The sequence below is a fragment of the Manis javanica genome, chromosome 2 (assembly GCF_040802235.1).
Source record: "Manis javanica isolate MJ-LG chromosome 2, MJ_LKY, whole genome shotgun sequence".
Lineage (NCBI taxonomy): Eukaryota > Metazoa > Chordata > Mammalia > Pholidota > Manidae > Manis > Manis javanica.
Window position 1 is genome coordinate 107,992,571 of NC_133157.1, and position 14,537 is coordinate 108,007,107.

Here is a 14,537-nt window from a genome sequence, read left to right on the forward strand (position 1 = left end):
CAGCATATAGATGGGTCTTGCTTTTTTATCCATTCTGTCACTCTGTGTCTTTTGATTGGTGCATTCAGTCAATTTACATTTAGGGTGATTATTGAAAGATATGTACTTATTGCCATTGCTGGCTTTAGATTCATCATTACCAAAGGTTCAAGGTTCAGTGGTTGCTTCTTTTCTATCTAACCGTCTAACTTTACTCTCTTATTAAGCTGTTATAAACTCAGTCTGATGATTCTTTATTTCTCTCTCTTCTTATTCCTCCTCCTCCATTCTTTATATGTTAGATGTTTTATTCTGTACTCTTTTGTGTTTCCTTTGACTGCTTTTGTGGGTAGTTGATTTTATTTTTTGCCTTTAGTTAGTATTTGGTTGGTCTGCTTTCTTTGCTGTGATTGTTTTTGTCTGATGACATCTATTTAGCCTTAGGAGTGCTTCCATTTAGAGCAGTCCCTTTAAAATATCCTGTAGAGGTGGTTTTTGGGAGGCAAATTCCCTCAACTTTTGTCCTCAACTTTTGCTTGTCTGGAAATTGTTTAATCCCTCCTTCATATTTAAATGATAATCGTGCTGGATACAGTATTCTTGGTTCAAGGCCCTTCTGTTTCATTGTGTTAAATATATCATGGCATTCTCTTCTGGCCTGTAAGGTTTCTCTTGAGAAGTCTGATGATAGTCTGATGGGTTTTCCTTTGTAGGCGACCTTTTTTCTCTCTCTGGCTGCCTTTAATATTCTGTCTTTGTCTTTGATCTTTGCCATTTTAATTACTATATGTCTTGGTGTTGTACTCTTTGCGTCCCTTGTGTTGGGAGTTCTGTGGGCTTCCATGGTCTGAGAGACTATTTGTTCCCCTAGTTTGGGGAAGTTTTCAGCAATTATTTCTTCAGAGACTCTTTCTGTCCCTTTTTCTCTCTCTTCTTCTTCTGGTACTCCTATAATGCGAATATTGTTCCGTTTGGATTGGTCACACAGTTCTCTTAATATTGTTTCATTTCTGGAGATCCTTTTATCTCTCTCTGTGTCAGCTTCTCTGTATTCCTGTTCTCTGGTTTCTATTCCATTAACAGCCTCTTGCATCTCATCCATTCTGCTCTTAAGTCCTTCCAGAGATTGTTTTATTTCTGTATTTTCCCTCCCTACTTGTTGCTTTAGCTCTTGCATATTTCTCTGCAGTTCCATCAGCATGGTTATGGCCTTTATTTTGAATTCTTTTACAGGAAGTTTGCTTAAATCTATCTCCCCAGGCCCTCTCTCAGGGGTTCTCTGTGTAATTTCGGCTTGGAGCAAATTCTTCTGCCTTTTCATGGCGATAGCGGTAGCTGTAGGCAGGTAGTGCATGTGTCAGCTGGGAGAACAAAGTCCTTTCCTGCTTGTTGGTCACCTTGCCCTTCTCCACTGCCTGTGTTGGTTACCCGCACTCCTGGAGCCGCTTCTGGTTTAATCCCCTAAGCTGCCTTAGGCGGGGTTGCTGTCAGGGTAGCCCAGAGCCCTGCGGGGGATGGCAGTACACTGGGTGTGCTCCTCTGTGAGAGCAGCGCCCCTTCGTGCCTTGCCCTGATATCCTCTGCCTGTGCTGGGCAGCTGCACGCCAGCAGTGGCCTTTGGGTCTGGCCCAGGCGGCTGCACACTGGAAGGAGATTCTGGGTGACTGCTGGGGTTGCGGCCGCTCCCTGGTAGCTCCGCCGCTGCCGCAGTTGCGCACAGCCACTCTCCGGCTTCTCTGCCCCCACCACCGCGGCCCCGTGCGACTACTCTCTAGGTATTGGGCCACTGTGTTGTGGTCTACGCCAGCTGGGGGAATGACTGTCAGGCTGCTTATCATCGTGAGGGGCGTCAGGGCTGCTTTGCCACCCAGAGGGGTGGGGCACCTGAATTTTCTCAGGATTCCCAGCCTGCTGGGCTGAGTGTGCCCGGACACTTCCCTCCAACTGTGAGGCCCTTGTCCCTTTAAGACTTGTAAAAAACACTCACTTTTCCTTTGTCCCAGGGTAGCCATTTGCAGGGATCTGCTCAGAGATTTTGCTTTTCCGTTTCTCTAATATCCAGCACACCATGCAATGTGTGTCTGTATTCCTGGTGTGGATTACTAGGGCTGGTTGATTAGCAGTCCTGGGCTCCCACTCTTTCCCTGCTCTGACTCCTTTCCTCCCGCCTGTGAGCTGGGGTTGGGGGCATGCTCGGGTCTCACTGGGCCACAGCTTGTATCTTACCCCTTCGCGAGGCGCTGGGTTCTCACAGATGTAGATGTATCCTGACTGTTGTACTGTATCCACTGGTCTCTCTTTTAGGAAAAGTTGTATTTTCAAAAATATATATGGTTTTGGGAAGAGATTTCTGCTGCCCTACTCTCACTGCCATCTTGGCTCCTCCCAGCAAATGATTTTTATTTGAGCTTTCTGACAAAAAACAGGATTTTGAGTGAAGTCAGATGAGTAATTCTTGATGGTAAGTTACTGCTATCAACAACATGCTTACTGCTCCCACGCTTTGGGCAGCATTCTTATGATCACAAACATCTCTCTTCTTTCTTATTTCAGAAATTTATATTGTCTCCAGCCTTTAAATTGGCGAAATCGATCTCTCAAAGACATTGTGGTTTGGCAAAGCCACTTCTTGTTCATGAGGCTTGGGATATGTTTTAAATAGTTACATTCAATTATATTTGTTCTGTGAAGCATGTGAAGAAGATGTGTTTGTTTCAAACCACAAGAGCAAGGGAATTTTTTAATGTTGATTGTGGTGAATCAATTTTCTGTTCTTCGTGGAGATAAACTACATTAAAAAAAAGTAAAGTGTTTCATGGTCCCCTCCCATAAAATCAGAGACATGTATGAAACGATGGGAAAGAGACAAATATTAATGTGTTTTTCAGTCTCAGGGAAAACACTTAGAAGAGGGAAAGAGTTCATTGACTGGAACAAGTGGTTAAAGATTTTCAAGGATACTCATAAAAATTTGAATAAGAGTGATAAAGAAAAGAAACTGTTCCATGGAAGCAATTTCCTTGACATTACTTGTCCTCTGTTAGAGTAGTGTAGCAAGAGCCATTTAATATTAGCTAACAGACTGTTAAGAGAATGTATTATAGAGATTTGCCTTCATTTTAAATGAGGGCTAGTTTTTTGTTGTCTGAGTATTTTCTATACATAATATCACTCATTATTTGGTATTTTTTTCTTTCTGCTTTACTCAATATATTTTAAGTTAAAAACTTTGCATAAAAGAGAAAACCATACATATAAACACACTGAATGATCTGTTAAGTGTTCTCCAGAGGCCCAGAGACTGGAAGGAAGATCTGTCAAGCTGGAATATCACAGGATGGCTTTTAGGAGGAAGGAGATCAAATGATATTTGAACAGCCTTGAAGGATGAGTAGATGTAGGAAAGGATTCAGAAGAGTTTTTAGATGAGGATTGTGAGGGAAGATACAGCTGAGATGTTCTTGTTATTTTTGTCTTCTAAATGATTTTCTTGGAACATAATTCCTATTTCTCTTCACACATTGTTTTTGTTTTGTTCTCAGCCGTTTGCTTCCAGGGCTAAGGCTGAATTCTCCTGCTACACAACTGGAGATTTTATTACATAAAATCCCAAAGAGTCACTTAACATATACTTGTCGGTAGCATATTTTCATTGGGTCATTTACTGTAGCTTCATTTGCCTGCTTCCTCAATGGACCCAATGTGCTGAAAGTCTCCACAATGCTTTCCTCCGTGACGTTTTGGAGGCAGTTCCCCTGCTGCTTGAATGAAGATGAGATGGCTGGTCTTGAGGACTAGCGGTCCCTGTCAGCCATCACTCTGCTCTGGTTTTTTCCATGTAGTTGAGGGCACATTCTGAATTATTGTCTTTTTTGTTTCTATTGTTATCCTTCACATTGTTTAGATCAGATGGGTCTCAGACAGGGTTTAAGATGCGATGCCTCAACCATCCGATCTCTCACTCATGCCTTTTAATGCTCCTTTCATTTTCTCATCTGCTCACTGCCTTTAACTGTAGCCCAAAACCCTTTAAAAAATTATGCCACATCTCCTTTAAGACAAAGCAGGAAACACACACACAGACTATTTAGATACCAAATTATCTGGGAAGACCTAGAAGGTGATTTTTCTTCCCTGTGACGTGCTCCTGAATGGCCTGTGGACAAGCATATGCCCTCAGTATGGGCTTCTTAGATTTCAGGAGACACTGAGAAGAGAGTAATTGGAGTTATGAGGCCTTGTATTTCCTCTTCTGCTTTTGCCAGAGAGCAGTAAAGCCTCTTAGAAAGAGGGTTGCAATCCTTGTTGGAAAAAAACTTTGTAGTTTAAGTCAACAATATTGTTTATTTAAGGAGAGTAAACATTCTTGGGTTATAGCCTAGTCAGCTTTCATTGTGGTTTTGTCTTTTTTTCCCTGGTTCTCTGTAAGAAGAGTGGAAGCTCCACTCAATCTACATAAATAGAAACAGTAATTAAGGAAAAGAATGTAACAGCTGGCTTATCTCAGAGAGTGACCCAACGAGATAAGCTTGCTTAACAGTTTGGGTCAGTGCTCACTCTGCAGGCGGGCGTAGGGAACCCGCCTCACTGGAGGTCCCAAGAGAGCCACCCTGGCTCCCAAGCCCTGCTTGTATTCAAAAGGTAAAGAAAAAGTGCCCCTCATAAGTTGGAAACTCGGTGTATTATATATTGTAGCATTTACTCTGATAAACAGATGGCATTCCAAACAATTACAACATGGGTAGGATGGTGTTTTTTGCCATCTAGACTAATCCACTTCCTGTCCCTCAGAGCTCAAGGCTGTTTGTAAGAAAAATATGTATACTTAAAACTGCCACCTACAGGGTACCTGGAAGCAAAATGCAAGTTGGTAGCACTGATCTAAGTTCTTTTGTATGCTATGAAAGAAAAAACACTTAGTGTCAGATGATCTGAATTATTTTTTAAAGTAAAAATAGAATCAGAAGTCCAAGGAGATCTTCATCTCCCCTTTCCTTCTCTCTCTTGTGGCTCTTTCTGCAGCTACATTTGTGGACATCTGATGGTCAGGGAAGAGGGTCACAGTATATGGAATCCTTACTCCTGTGAAAGCCAGGTGGGGTCAGGAGGGGATATGGGAAGTGAGCAAGGCAGCATTCAAAAGAGAAGGTTGAGTATACGTTAAAGAAATACAAGGTGTCTTGAAAGAAACAAAAACTCCCTTCCTACGTCAAAGTTAGCAGAATCTTAAAGTGATCTCCTGAGGACCCATTTTCTGAGACAGACTGTGTTTGTGGGGACAGTGGTTCTGGTAAGCTCAGGGCCATTTCCACGTGTCTTGCCAATGGGTTTCGGCTCTGGGCAACTTCACTATGGATTCAGTGTGACCAAAGAAAATGACAGTAGAATGTTCTTGGGATGAAAGGGTTATACAAACTTTATTTCCATGGTGGCAGGTCAGTCACTAGAATCCTGTCCACTCAGAACGAGTCTGCATGGGGCAAGCCAGTCTCTGCTTCTGGGCCTCTCACAGCCGTCCTGTGGGGCCACTCTGCCTACATAGCCATCCCCTGGGCCTGTCCTCGGTGCTGCCACCGCTCCAGCCTCCTCTCTGCTCTCCTGCAGCCTTGCAGCTGTGCCACCGTGTAACCCAAGAGCACTGGGTGGAGCTCTTAATAGCAATAAATAGCAACATATTGCCTACACATGTGTAGTGAGTGAGCCAACCAGGGCCAGGTGAGAATCCTGGCCACAGGAACTTTCATTTTATCCATAACACCGAGCTGTGAATAAAAGCAGAGGCCCCCCCCCCCCCCCGGCTGGGCAGTCAGGTTTTGCCTAACTTTTCCATGAATGCCCTTGAGCTTCAATTTCTTCATCTATAAAATGAAGGGGTCTGCCTCCAAATTGTAAATGCTGTTTCTGTCTGAAGCATTATAATCAAATATAATCAATTTACAATCAAGATTTATGGTAAATTTTTGAAACACTGCTGCACTACAAGCATATATTGCATTTGTCTACCTGATATGACTTGATCATATAAGACAGAGGTGTTAAATTATGTATTTTTTTCCCAAATCCATCTTTTGGGTTTTGGAAATGTGGGTTGCTTTTTTGCTTGATAGTTTTCCCGTAGATCTCATTAGGCTTCACATCTTTGCTCTATGTTTTTCTAGAATATTTAATATTGTTCTCTTTCATTTAAGTACAACTGCTTCTATGTTTCATCTGCAGTTTATTTACACTTTGCATTAGGGAATACAACATCAAGCCATGTTTAAGCAACTTAGTGGAGAGTCTAGATTCCTTTTTCCCACAGGATAAGAGGGTAAATAAATTGGATCTACCAAGAAGCCTGAGTATTCCGAGGTGCCCATAATTATCTCTCAGCACAATCCATGAAGAGGACAGGCAAATACTCAGGCTGGTGGCCAGGTCAGTGTGAGCGCTGCCTATTATAGAGCATAAACCTAATCCATCCTGGGGTCCTCTGTGGAGCAGTGACTGGTCTTGGCCAGCCTTTCTTCCTGCCTGTGGTTAAAATTGTAATATTGCCAGAATATCTCGCCTGGCTTTAGTACATCTGCATATCAATATGCGTTCAGAGGTGGAAAGATGTACGGCTTTAGTGCATTTGCATCATTCCTTGGGGGTGGAGAAAAGAAGTTCATCTCCATATCAGTGGGTAAATTACCTGGCAAGGAGGGCTTATCTGTACCTGAGTGGTGAGGGGGAGGGCCGCTTTTGCTGCTGTTGAGGCAAGACAGAGATGGGTGGACTGCAGTTTTGTAAGCAATAAACGGGTTTTAAACTTTATTTCTCCTTTGACTGATTTCAGCTTTTAGAGGTATTTTGCCCCGGGATTTCCTTTCCCTGGACTTAAACTGCCACAGCCGCTGTCCTTCCCATCGATTTTGCTGCTCCTTAATCCTTTTCATCAAATGCCTCATTCCCATGAAAAAGACCTTGTGTCGGTAAATAAACTGACAGTTCTAGGGGATGAATCTCCTTATTCATTTTGCCCCGCCCTGTAACTGGGAGGGGCTCTTCTGTCTGTAGAAAGGGTGCTGCCAACCTTCCTTTTGGTTTTGAAATACCTGGTTTCCCAAAGGAGATGCTGAAGGAGTGAATTTCCCAGAAGTAATAACGTCACTATTCTTCCATGACTTATGAGTCCCTATTATGTTAAGACAAACAAACATTTTCTTTAAATATTCTAGAACTAATAAAAAATCCAGTGAGCTTCATGTAAAGGATTGTTTTAATAAAAGTGGTAATTCAAAACACCTGTTTAACGCATGATTTTTAATTTTAATCAAAGCCCTGTTAATCCTTTGCTTGGGACATCCTGACTTTTGCTTGTCTTAAAAAAAAAAAGACGACACTCAGACACTCATTTGATTGAAATTTGATTCTTCTTAGTAAAAGTGCCAGTTTTAATTAAGTTTGAAAGTAGAAATACAGCTGGAAGTCAGACGAAATTCAGCATAGTAATTTCCTTCAAGAGTTCTATGTGTTCTTAGGAAGGGACTGTGGATTTGTGCAGATGAAAACATTACATGACTATTGTTCCTGCTTTTATGAATTAAATACAACTTTTCAGTTTTGTTAGTCTTCATAAAAGTCCTTCATCCTTATAGAAGAGATCACTTAAAAAGATATGTAGTTTTCAGCTGTGACTACTACGTTTGATTAGCTATAACAAATAGTCGATTCAGGTGGCTTAGTTAGGACAATTAGAGACATCTTTCGGTTGTAAAAAATGTGTCCTAATTTTAAAGAACTTTTAGAGTAGGGTATTCTCCTGTGATTGTGTAAGCTCTCTGTTTTCACCAACTTAAGTTCGTGGGTGTATTACCCACGTTTTTTCCTGCTCACTTCCACATCAGTTTGCATCAGATAAAAGTTGGGGCTATACATAACTTTTTTTTTTAAAGCTCTTAATCCTTACTCTTAAACGAAGAAATTAAGAGAAATACACTAGTTTTGTGTCTTTCAGTTAATGAAAATATTAATTCATTTTAAGCTCCCTTTGCTTTTCTCTTAAGTATAAATCGAACGGGGAGCCATGGAGGGTGTTTTTGCCAAGCCAAGATATGGTTTCTCTGAGCACTTTTTGCTTAGCGTACTTGATGTTAACAGTTAACAGTTACTTTAATGTGCTTCCGGGGTTCTTTCTTGGGCTCCTTTCTTGGGCTCATTAGATTTTTAGTGCTCATATTTTATGGACTAATTTATGTTTTTTCTCTGATGTCTTCAAGTTGGTGGATGCCCTGTATTGAGGGTGTTTGTTGTCCCTCTCTGCCCCTGACCACGTCTTTGACCATGAGTAATGGTTTTCCCTGTCAGTAGAATCAAACTAATTTGATTTTGTGCTACTGGTTCAACTAGGCTAGCGCTTCTGACTCTGGCCTCCAGAATATACCTTCCAACTTACCTACCTTGCTAGTCACAGCACACCTCTGGGGGTGTGTGTTAGCAATCAGACTTTAATTTTTTTAAAAATATTTTAAAAAACATAGTGTGGGAAATATGTGAAGAATTAAAAAGTGGATATTTACAAGAAAAAGAGTCTTACTTCAGCATACTACTTGTCATGTGTTAGAAAAAAGTGTAATAAAAATTCCAAGGCTCAATGTTTTTTTAGACCCTCTTCACTAAACTTTAAGATCCTATGGGATTTCTATTTAAAATGTTTATTTAAGAAAATATTTAGAGGGGATCAAGAGAAACTAGAAAAAAGAAAAGGGAAGGAAGAACACCAGGAGTTGCGTTGGACTCTTCCTGCCCGTTCTTTCCAACTCATACTTGGTATGAAGTACTTTTCAGACATACTGGAAGGGTAACTGAAGACAAGTACTCAGTAACGCGGGTTCTATGGAGAGGGGAGGAGAGGAGCTATCGAAAGGCTAGAAGTTTCAGTCAAATGAACCAAAGCACATGGCCCTATGCATATAGAAATTTAATAGGGAGATTCAAAGGAAAGGAACAGCATGGTAGACAAATGGATTCACTTGATATGCACTTTTAAAGTCCTTTCCCTAATTTTGTTTCATATAGGGGTGTTTTTTTAAATCAGAACCTAATGCTTTCAATTATTATTATATTAATTTTTTCTTAGCAAGGACAGTCAACCAGGAAGATGAAACCTGCCTCAAAATGCAGATCATTATCCAAAACGCAGCCCTCCTGGAGCCCCACTGGGGAACATTAGTGCAGGTTCCACTGTAGGCTCTGGTCCCCAGGACTGTTTGGGAAGAGGTGATGAGAGACTAAGCCAGCCAAATTGCAGGGCACTGGATCTCCAGAGATCAAATTTTCCATGATGATGTTCATTTACACATCATTACAGAACTGTCTTTGCTCTTATTTTCAAATTATCCATTCCAGGCATTCTTTGAATCAGAAATGTCTGTTTCCCAGTGTATTGGAACCCTCCCAGTAAACCAGTACTGTACTGTACTTCCTGGGACTGGATGTGCATCGAGGATGCATGTTGAAGGAATGCATGTCGTGGGTGTTACCGTGGCCGGCCTGTTCCTGTGGTAGGCTGGGTGGTGATGCCTGAAGTCTGGTCTTGGCTCTTGGCAGGGTGGTTGTCCCAGCCTTTTAGCCCCCAGGCTGCACGCCCCTTGCTGTGCTCTGTGTTGCTTCATCCAGCACCACCATACTGCACAAAGAAGGAAAAGCAATGTGCCTGCCCCAGGTGTCCTGGGACTCGAGAAAGGCTGGCTTTCTTTAGGCCATTTAATCTGTGAATAGAGCCCATAAAGGCTAGATTAGGCAGAGCATGTGGTGACCTGGCAGGTTTGGATAGCCTGGGGCACATCTGGCTGCATGGTAGCAGCTCTGGATACTGGTTTTTTTTTTTTTTGAGAGGGCATCTCTCATATTTATTGATCAAATGGTTGTTAACAACAATAAAATTCAGTAGAGGGGGGTCAATGCTCAATGTACAATCATTAATCCATCTCAAGCCTAACTCTCGTCAGTCTCCAATCTTCTGAAGCATAACGAGCAAGTTCTTACATGGTGAATGAATTCTTACATAGTGAATAAGTTCTTACATGGTGAACAGTACAAGGGCAGTCATCACAGAAACTTTCGGTTTTGATCACGCATTATGAACTATAAACAATCAGGTCAAATATGAATATTTGTTTGATTTTTATACTTGATTTATATGTTGATCCCACATTTCTCCCTTTATTATTATTATTATTTTTATTTTTAATAAAAAGCTTAAGTGGTAGGTAGATGCAAGATAAAGGTAGAAAACATAGTTTAGTGTTGTAAGAGAGCAATTGTAGATGATCAGGTGTGTGCCTGTAGACTATGTGTTAATCCAAGCTAGACAAGGGCAATAAAACATCCATGGATGCAGAAGATTTCTCTCAAAGCAGGGGGGACGAGGTTCTGAGCCTCACCTCTGTTGATCCCCAATTTCTCACCTGATAGCCCCCCTGCGACTGTGCCTGTCTTAGGTTGTTCCTCCCTTGAGGAATCTTACCCGTCTCTGGCTAACCAGTCATCTTCCGGGGCCATACAGGGAAATGTAAAGTTGGTAAGTGAGAGAGAAGCCATATTGTTTGAAAAGGTCAGCTTTTTTCTTCTTTGCAGATTTATGCCCTGTGGCTTCTATTCCCAGCACTTGTCTCGAGGTATCTTTACCACCTGGAGGAATTATGATACTCGGAAAATTTGATATGAGGCACGAATTCTATTTAAGGGTTGTAATTAGGAAGGAAGAAGGAAAGCTATAGAGGTAGCATATGGAAGAAAACATGGGAGGATTGATTATTTCTTTGACATATCTTCTTGTAGAGTACCTTAAGCATGTATAGGTTGTAAACTACCAACTAATTTGCGCTCACATTATTAACATAATAGGAATACAGTGACATAAACAAAGCAAATCTATAATTACCATCCATCTCCAGTGAAGCCAAGAAAACAATTTAGGCACCCTAGGCATTTGTGAAAATTTGTCTATGATATAATGGATATTGTCCAACTGTACTTGAACAGTCTGAGAGAAATCAGACAAATTAAAGCAGCCCATTTCTGGGATCTGTTCACATCCAATATGTTCTTTTAACTGTAGATAGTCTATAGTCATAAGATTTTGGAGTGCTACACCTTGCACCCCTCCCAACTCCTGGTTGAGTTCCAACAGTACAGATCCGGTCAAATTCGTTGTCTCACTGTATGCACATGCCAGCCTAGACATCTCCCTCCCCATTCCAATGGCAAGTCCAGGAAACGGTGGGGTGGATGCAGCCACAACCGCAGCATCGCCCAGATCCCTGTGGAGGCTTTTTGATGATCATCCCCCTGGCACAAGTCCTCCAGAGAGTGCTGATGCCAGAAGGTCCTCCTCATATCGTATCTTAGTTCATTTTCTGGGTATCCAAGCCAGGCTTTGATCTTCTGCATAGAAACAAACAGACCCTTTGCCCACACTTTGACATGCCCTCTATACCACTGTGAGAACTCACTGGAGGTCAACACACAGGAACTGCTTTTTTTTTCTTTTTTATTAAGAGAAAGGAATATTATCAGAAAAGAGTACCTCCATAGCTGATCATCTGACACCCTTTAAGTGATCAACATTAAGGATATTTAAAGCATGCGTTGATCTTTGATTTACCAATAGTTTTATCCTATCAAGGAGTAATCCCCATTTTCTTTCTTTCTTTCTTTCTTTCTTTTTTTTTTTTAATCTTTAATCTACACTTACATGAAGATTACTATGTTTACTGTGCTCTCCCCTATATCAGGTCCCCCCTAACAACCAACAACCACATTACGGTTACTGTCCTTCAGCTTAGTAAAATGTTGTAGAATCACTACTTGTCCTCTCTGTGTTATACAGCCCACCCTCCCCTTTCTCCCTCCCCCCCCCATGCATGCTAATCTTAATACCCCCCTTCTTGTTCCCCCCCCTTATCCCTCCCTGCCCACCCATCCTCCTTTCCCTTTGGTACCTGTTAGTCCATTTATGGGTTCTGTAATTCTGCTGCTGTTTTGTTCCTTCAGTTTTTCCTTTGTTCTTATACTCCTCAGATGAGTGAAATCATTTGGTATTTCTCTTTATCCACTTGGCTTATTTCACTGAGCATAATACTCTCCAGCTCCATCCATGTTGCTGCAAATGGTTGGATTTTTCCACTTCTTATAGCTGAGTAGTATTCCATTGTGTATATGTACCACATCTTCTTTATCCATTCATCTACCGATGGACGTTTAGGTTGCCTCCAATTCTTGGCTATTGTAAATAGTGCTGCGATAAACATAGGGGTGCCTCTGTCTTCTCAAACTTGACTGCTGTGTTCTTAGGGTAAATTCCTAGGAGTGGAATTCCTGGGTCAAATGGTAGGTCTGTTTTGAGCATTTTGATGAACCTCCATACTGCTTTCCACAATGGTTGTACTAATTTACATTCCCACCAGCAGTGTAGGAGGGTTCCCCTTTCTCCACAGCCTCGCCAACATTTGTTGTTGTTTGTCTTTTGGATGGCAGCTATCCTTACTGGTGTGAGGTGATACCTCGTTGTAGTTTTAATTTGCATTTCTCTGATAATTAGCGATGTGGAGCATCTTTTCATGTGTCTGTTGGCCATCTGTATTTCTTTTTTAGAGAACTGTCTGTTCAGTTCCTCTGCCCATTTTTTAATTGGGTTCTTTGTTTTTTGTTTGTTGAGGCGTGTGAGCTCTTTATATATTCTGGACGTAAAGCCTTTATTGGATCTGTCATTTTCAAATATATTCTCCCATACTGTAGGGTACCTTTTTGTTCTATTGATGGTGTCTTTCGCTGTACAGAAGCTGTTCAGCTTAATGTAGTTCCACTTGCTCATTTTTGCTGTTGTTTTGCTTGCCCGGGGAGATATGTTCAAGAAGAGGTCACTCATGTTTATGTCTAAGAGGTTTTTCCCTATGTTTTTTTCCAAGAGTTTAATGGTTTCATGACTTACATTCAGGTCTTTGACCCACTTTGAGTTTACCTTTGTATATGGGGTTAGACAATGGTCCAGTTTCATTCTCCTACATGTAGCTGTCCAGTTTTGCCAGCACCATCTGTTGAAGAGACTGTCATTTTGCCATTGTATGTCCATGGCTCCTTTATCAAATATTAATTGACCATATATGTTTGGGTTAATGTCTGGAGTCTCTAATCTGTTCCACTGGTCTATGGCTCTGTTCTTGTGCCAGTACCAAATTGTCTTGATTACTATGGCTTTGTAGTAGAGCTTGAAGTTGCGGAGTGAGATCCCTCCTACTTTATTCTTCTTTCTCAGATTGCTTTGGCTATTCGGGATCTTTGGTGTTTCCATATGAATTTTTGAATTATTTGTTCCAATTCATTGAAGAATGTTGCTGGTAATTTGAGAGAGATTGCATCAAATCTGTATATTGCTTTGGGCAGGATGGCCATTTTGACGATATTAATTCTTCCTAGCCATGAGCATGGGATGAGTTTCCATTTATTAGTGTCCCCTTTAATTTCTCTTAAGAGTGACTTGTAGTTTTCAGAGTATAAGTCTTTCACTTCTTTGGTTAGGTTTATTCCTAGGTATTTTATTCTTTTTGATGCAATGGTGAATGGAATTGTTTTCCTGATTTCTCTTTCTATTGGTTCATTGTTAGTGTATAGGAAAACCACAGATTCCTGTGTGTTAATTTTGTATCCTGCAACTTTGCTGTATTCCGATATCAGTTCTAGTAGTTTTGGAGTGGAGTCTTTAGGGTTTTTTATGTACAGTATCATATCATCTGCAAATAGTGACAGTTTAACTTCTTCTTTACCAATCTGGATTCCTTGTATTTCTTTGTTTTGTCTGATTGCCGTGGCTAGGACCTCCAGTACTATGTTAAATAACAGTGGGGAGAGTGGACATCCCTGTCTTGTTCCCAATCTCAGAGGACATGCTTTCAGCTTCTTGCTGTTCAGTATAATGCTGGCTGTGGGTTTATTATATATGGCCTTTATTATGTTGAGGTACTTGCTCTCTCTTCCCATTTTGCTGAGAGTTTTTATCATGAGTGGATGTTGAATTTTGTCAAATGCTTTTTCAGCATCTATGGAGATGGTCATGTGGTTTTTGTCTTTCTTTTTGTTGATGTGGTGGATGATGTTGATGGATTTTCGAATGTTGTACCATCCTTGCATCCCTGGGATGAACCCCACTTGGTCATGGTGTATGATCCTTTTGATATACTGTTGAATTCTGTTTGCTAACATTTTATTGAGTATTTTTGCATCTACATTCATCAGGGATATTGGTCTGTAATTTTCTTTTTTGGTGGGGTCTTTGCCTGGTTTTGGTATTAGGTGATGTTGGCTTCATAGAATGAGTTTGGGAGTATTCCCTTTTCTTCTATTTTTTGGAACACTTTAAGGAGAATGGGTATTATGTCTTCTCTGTGTGTCTGATAAAATTCCGAGGTAAATCCGTCCAGCCCCGGGGTTTTGTTCTTGGGTAGTTTTTTGATTACCGTTTCAATTTCTTTGTTGGTAATTGGTTTGTTTAACCTTTGTGTTTCTTCCTTAGTCAGTCTTGGGAGGTTGTATTT

General features: G+C 41.1%; 1 protein-coding gene across 2 annotated transcripts in view; it reads left to right on the forward strand.

The window, feature by feature from the left end:
• Positions 1-14,537, forward strand: part of PIP4K2A (phosphatidylinositol-5-phosphate 4-kinase type 2 alpha) — a 171,398-nt gene that overhangs the window by 63,526 nt on the left and 93,335 nt on the right. The gene's annotated exons all lie outside the window — the stretch shown is intronic.